This window comes from Homarus americanus, unplaced genomic scaffold (genome assembly GCF_018991925.1).
Source record: "Homarus americanus isolate GMGI-L3 unplaced genomic scaffold, GMGI_Hamer_2.0 scaffold6905, whole genome shotgun sequence".
NCBI classification, from domain to species: Eukaryota; Metazoa; Arthropoda; class Malacostraca; order Decapoda; family Nephropidae; genus Homarus; species Homarus americanus.
This window is the reverse complement of record NW_024748190.1, coordinates 160,790-167,500: the sequence shown is the minus strand read 5'-3', so window position 1 is coordinate 167,500 and position 6,711 is coordinate 160,790.

The following is a 6,711-nucleotide window of genomic DNA, read 5'->3' as shown; positions in this document are numbered from 1 at the left end:
GGGTCAACAGGGGCGGGTGTACAGTATATAGTGGATGCGTTAGTGGAGATGGGTGAGGTTGGTAGGTGGGTGAGGTAGATAAGGTGGGTGAGTGGGCGAGGTAGCAGGTAAATAGGTAGAATAGACCAGCAGGTAGCCAGGTCAGCAGGTAGACAGGTAGAGCAGGCTAGCAGGTTAGACAGGTAGAGCAGGCTAGCAGGTTAGACAGGTAGAGCAGGCGAGCAGGTAGACAGGGAGAGCAATCCAGCAGGTAAATAGGTAGAACAGACCAATAGGTAAAGCAGGCTAACAGGTAGGACAGAGAGGGAACGGTGAGGTGAGGCGAGTACAGGTGTTTTTCATCCCGGAATAACATTCGGTTTGATTAATGACGCACTGGAGGCTCTCTCTCTCTCTCTCTCTCTCTCTCTCTCTCATACACACACACACACACACTTGTTTTAAAAAGGCGTATATTGACCCGTGACTTTTGATACTACCTCTTACGTCATCAACTAAGAACGCACACGATCGTTCCATTGTTACCGAGTCTGTTCCGTTACTATCAGGTAAGAGTGAAGAAGAAAAGAAACATCAAATATTGTACGATAAATGGAGTTTTAAAATGATCTTTCTTCCTTGGAAACTATACGCCGCAACAAGATCTGCCCAGGGGTTCGAACCTCGTCAGTCAGGATGAGAAACACAGGATAAAACCATTAGATTGAGGGAGTGTGAGTGTCCCATAGGCCGGCACTGCACTCGACCGCCGTTACTTCCCCAACTGTATAAGCAGGGTGGTCGGACAATTACCTCGAGATCGAACTATAGGCTATTGGGACTGGAGGTAAGTTGTGTATTCACTCGGCCGCCGCACACCCTTAACCACAAGACTAACATACCAACCATCACTACCATACTACAACCACCACCACACAACAACCACCACCACACAACAACCACCACCACACAACAACCACCACCACACAAAAACCACCACCACACAACAACCACCACCACACAAAAACCACTATTATTAGACATTCAAGCATATGAACGTGAACCCTGCCATTCAAAGTTGACTAAAAAAAATAATAATTCCGGAAATGTTTATTCAGATTTAGCAAGTTAACATTTCATCATTAACCTCGATGATTATTTTCATTAAGGTGTTATATTAGGGATTAACATTTGCAGGGAGACTGTTTCTGGGACACGTACACACGGCTAGCTAAGGGGAACACCTCAATGCTATTATCTTACGTGGTGTGTATATTAAAGGCAAGGAGGATGGAGCAAGCATAATCTTATTCAGTGAGAGAGACATACAGAGAGATAGAGCCACAGAGAGAGAGACAGAGCCATAGAGAGAGAGAGAGAGAGAGAGAGAGAGAGAGAGAGAGAGAGAGAGAGAGAGAGAGAGAGAGAGAGAGAGAGAGCCACAGAGAGACAGAGACACAAGAGACAGACCCATAGATACAGTGATACAGAGACAGACAGACAGAGAAACATTCTTTCAAACAAAACAGCAACAGAACAATCAACATTCACACAGTCGATCACACAGGTACTCGATACACGCCTCCCCTTCACCCTCCTCCTCACCAGTAGGTCAATGTACAGTCACTCAAAATACTATCTGTACTTGAGGTGATCGATGAATTCCAGAATGAACACTGTGACTCCTGTTGTCTTGGTAGGGTTGTCATAATCATTCGTCCGTTGTGTCATATTTTTTCAACTTAATTTTGTATAGGTAGTTTTTTTTTTTAGTAGGTGTACATGATTCTAACTTTCTTTTTTAGCCTCGTTACCTCGTAGCCTCTTAGATGATGATGATGATGATGATGATCGAAAACCCTCAATATCCTGGTGACTAATTACTGTTCAAGCCTAATCAAACCTAACGTAACCTAACCAAACCTATTCAACTCTAAATTATCCAACCTTAACACAACCAAAACTAACCTAAACTAACCATCCTTAATATAACCAAACCTAACCAAACCAAAACTAACCTAACCAAATCTAACCTAATCCAAACAAACCTAACATACAACTCACAGCTTTGGAAACTAGGACGCCAAACAACCATATGTTATCAGGGTTAAGTAAAAGTTAATTTATCCGACATAATTCGGAACACCATAACCGGCCGTCCGTATGTCATTATGTTGACTTAATCACCCCCACAAGTGTCACTCTCTCAGACGTGTTAGGGATTATTACTGTGTCAGAAAGATTATGTCAACATGCTTCTGAATATGCTTTACGACCATCTGATCTTACCCAAACAACTATCAACACTTGAGGTGATCGATGAATTCCAGAATGAACACTGTGACTCCTATTGTCTTGGAAGGGTTGTCATAATCCTTCGTCCGTTGTGTCATATTTTTTCAACAATTTTGAATAGATAGTTTTTTGAGTGACTGTACAGTACATGAGCATTAGCGTCGATAACAGAAATATGACTTTTAAGTGAATATCATTAGTACTTATCGAAATTAACCTAATGGTAATTTGTCTATAACATAGTATAACCAAACATCGGGATAGGTTAGGTTAGATTTGGTAAGTTTGGTTTGGTTAGGTTAATCTAGGTTAGGTTAGGTTAGGTTAGGTTAGGTTAGGTTAGGTCAGGTTAGGTTAGGTGAGGTTAGGTTAGGTAAATTTTAGTTCTGTTTTTCTTCAGGTGAAATAAGCTGGGGTGTCTAATCTTCAGGTGATCCGTGTAATGTATAATACCAACACAACAAAAAAATTCAACACCTCTCCCACAGACACCAGCACCACGACCAGCCTCAGATCACTCTACCTTCTCACCACAGACACCAGCACCACGACCAGCCTCAGATCACTCTACCTTCTCACCACAGACACCATCACCACGACCAGCCTCAGATCACTCTACCTTCTCACCATATTACTACAGCTTCTCCTGGCCTCAGTGTACACGAGAGATGATTCTGAATAGCGAGTGTCTCTATTTCGTGTACTTGACCGAGTTAAGTAGCTTACTATAGAACACGTCATCTTCCACCAATATCAGCTGAACAAACATGGGTGGTGGTGTGTGTGGTGGTTTGGTGGTGAGTGTGTGTGTGTGTGTGTGTGGTGGTCGTGAGTGTAGTGGTGTTGGTCTTAGGTGTAGTGGTGGTCGTCTTGAGTGTAGTGGTGGTCGTCTTGAGTGTAGTGGTGTTGGTCTTAGGTGTAGTGGTGGTCGTCTTGAGTGTAGTGGTGGTCGTCTTGAGTGTAGTGGTGGTGGTCGTCTTGAGTGTAGTGGTGGTGGTCGTCTTGAGTGTAGTGGTGGTCGTCTTGAGTGTAGTGGTGGTGGTCGTCTTGAGTGTAGTGGTGATGTGTGTTGTTGGTCTAGGTGTGTGGTGGTCGTCTTGAGTGTAGTGGTGGTGGTCGTCTTGAGTGTAGTGGTGGTGGTCGTCTTGAGTGTAGTGGTGGTGGTCGTCTTGAGTGTAGTGGTGGTAGTCGTCTTGAGTGTAGTGGTGGTGGTCGTCTTGAGTGTAGTGGTGGTGGTCGTCTTGAGTGTAGTGGTAGTCGTGAGTGTTCGGGTCAACTGTTGTCCTAATATGTATTTATACTGTGTTAAAAGACTCTTGAGAGTAGTGTTTACAGAGTCTCTTGCACGATGTTTACAGACCCTTGATGTGTGTGTTTACAGAGTTCATTACTAGTATTTACAGCCTGTTGATGTTTGTGTTTAGAGGCCCTTCCTGTCTTGAGCTTACAGGATCCCTTGATACTGATGTATACAGAGTCCCTTAATGTTTGGGATCACTTGAAGAATCACCACCCTAGGTAAACTTCAAGTAAGGTCAAATTGCGTTGGTTATGTGACCTTGATCTGACCTTAGATGACCTGAGACTGGGTGCCGGACTAAATCCCCCTAGTACAAAATTAATGTAAGTAGGACAAAATTCTCCCCCCCCCCCTTTTTAATATTAATGTTCATCAAGGTCAGTAGACTCAAGCTGTGAGCATTTAATAAGATTATCTTCTCTATAGTGTTTTTAATTTAGTTTTTTATATTCACCGAGTTGTTATAAATCTTGTTTGCATACGTAATGGTATAAATTATGGTAAACAGATTAATATGTTGGCACTAAAGCAGCACTGAGACCCACACTGACATCACATAACGTTGCAAAAGATTTCACATAAATTTTAACCATAAGCATCGGAACCAAAAGTCACCCAATACCTTTCAGACTGTAACCCTACCACTCATGTGTGATCGATTGCTTAAGAATAATTTACTGGCTTCAACAAAATGGACTTCTAAGCGTAATATGAACTGTGAAACTTGCCATAATTGGATGAATTTGACGAGATATTTCAAAGCTAAGGAAGGTTTTGAGTAGAATTGCTAGACAAAAGACTGCACTGTACGTGGTGTGAATGTTTATCTTGTATCATCTGGTAACCAAACCTAACCTAACCTACCAATAAGGATGTAAAAGAGAAGAGTTAGTATTTTTGCCTTTTTCTTAACCTAATTATACAGGTATACAATTTTTGTAATGAGGAGAATTCTTCAGGTGAGTCGATGTTTATCTACATAGAATACCTTTCAGTTTGTGTTTACAGAGCCCCTTGATGTTTTGTGTTTACAGAGTCCCTTGATGTTTGTGTTTATATAGACTCTTGATGTTTGTAAACACAAACATCAAGAGACACTATATTCACAAACATCAAGAGAGATTATAAACATAAACATCAAGGGACTTGGTAAACCTAATGTAGTGGAAGGGGAAAAAAATAAATGTCAGGTGAGAAAGAAAATAATAATAATAAAAATAATAATAATAATAATAATAATAATAATAATAATAATAATAATAAAAATAATAATAATAATAATAATAATAATAATAATAATAATAATAAATACGTGAATGGCTACCAGCTATGGGAGTCTGGCGAAAAAGGTCAGATTAATCCCGAGCTTGTAGGGTGAGGTGAGCGGCCATTGTAACACTTACTGACAGTTACCTCCACCTGTCACTCTGGCCGACAGTCACCAACATTTACCACCACTAGCGGCCTTTACCACCACTATCTACCCCCACCACCACCACATTCCAGCCCCACCACCACTCAGCCACCCCCACCACCACTAGCTACCCCCACCACCACTCAGCTACCCCCACCCACCACTATCTACCCCACCACCACTAGCCATCCCCACCACCCCACTATCTACCCCACCACCACTATCTACCCCCACCACCACTAGCTACCCCCACCACCACTATCTAACCCCACCACCACTATCTACCCCCACCACCACTCAGCTACCCCCACCACCACTATCTACCCCCACCACCATTTCAGCTACCCCACCACTACTAGCTACCCTCACCACCACTATCTACCCCACCACCACACTAGCTACCCCCACCACCTCAGCTACCCCCACCACCACTATCTACCCCCACCACCACTCATCTACCCCCACTACCACTATCTACCCCCACCACCACAAGCGATCCCCACCAGTTTCCGAAAGAGAAAACATCATTACTAAAACCCGCCATAATTTCGGGCGACCAATCAACATGTTATCTGACCCGCAAAATAAATCCCTCTCACCCCCACTCACTCTCTCTGCCCTCCCCACTCACTCTCTCGATAACGAACTACGTAATCACCCGCTTCAGTTGAGTCTACGAGAGCTGTTATGACCCGACAACTCATCCCGTCACGCTGAATCGATGGAATAATCAATGTCGAGAGGAGTTTGTTTACATTCTTCCCGTCTCAGTGGGAATAATTCCGCCGCTATGACTAGAAACGGGAATAAATACTAAGAATATTCCCACTTTCTCTCGAGGGACTAAAACGGGAATACTGTATATACTAAAAAGATTCCCACTTTCTCTCGAGGGACTAAAACGGGAATACTATATATCCTAAAAAGATTCCCACTTTCTCTCGAGGGACTAAAACGGGAATACTGTATATACTAAAAAGATTCCCACTTTCTCTCGAGGGACTAAAACGGGAATACTATATATCCTAAAAAGATTCCCACTTTCTCTGGAGGGACTAAAACGGGAATACTGTATATACTAAAAAGATTCCCACTTTCTCTCGAGGGACTAAAACGGGAATACTGTATATACTAAAAAGATTCCCACTTTGTCTGGAGGGACTAAAACGGGAATACTATATATCCTAAAAAGATTCCCACTTTCTCTGGAGGGACTAAAACGGGAATACTGTATATACTAAAAAGATTCCCACTTTCTCTGGAGGGACTAAAACGGGAATACTATATATCCTAAAAAGATTCCCACTTTCTCTGGAGGGACTAAAACGGGAATACTGTATATACTAAAAAGATTCCCACTTTCTCTCGAGGGACTAAAACGGGAATACTATATATCCTAAAAAGATTCCCACTTCCTCTCGAGGGACTAAAACGGGAATACTGTATATCCTAAAAAGATTCCCACTTTCTCTGGAGGGACTAAAACGGGAATAAATACTAAGAATATTCCTACTTTCTCTCTTTTTCTGTTCATTATGGAAACACTCGCACTATTTTCTTAAGGTTTTGGATTCCTTCGTTCTGTTTTATCCGAGTTTCGTTTGTTCTTCACTCCATTTTATTACGGTCATGTATTCTTTAGTTCAGTTTTATTTTGGTTTTAGAGTCAATCATTTCTTTTTTTTTTTTCCTTTTATGTTTCCTTTTTCATTTCGTTTTATTT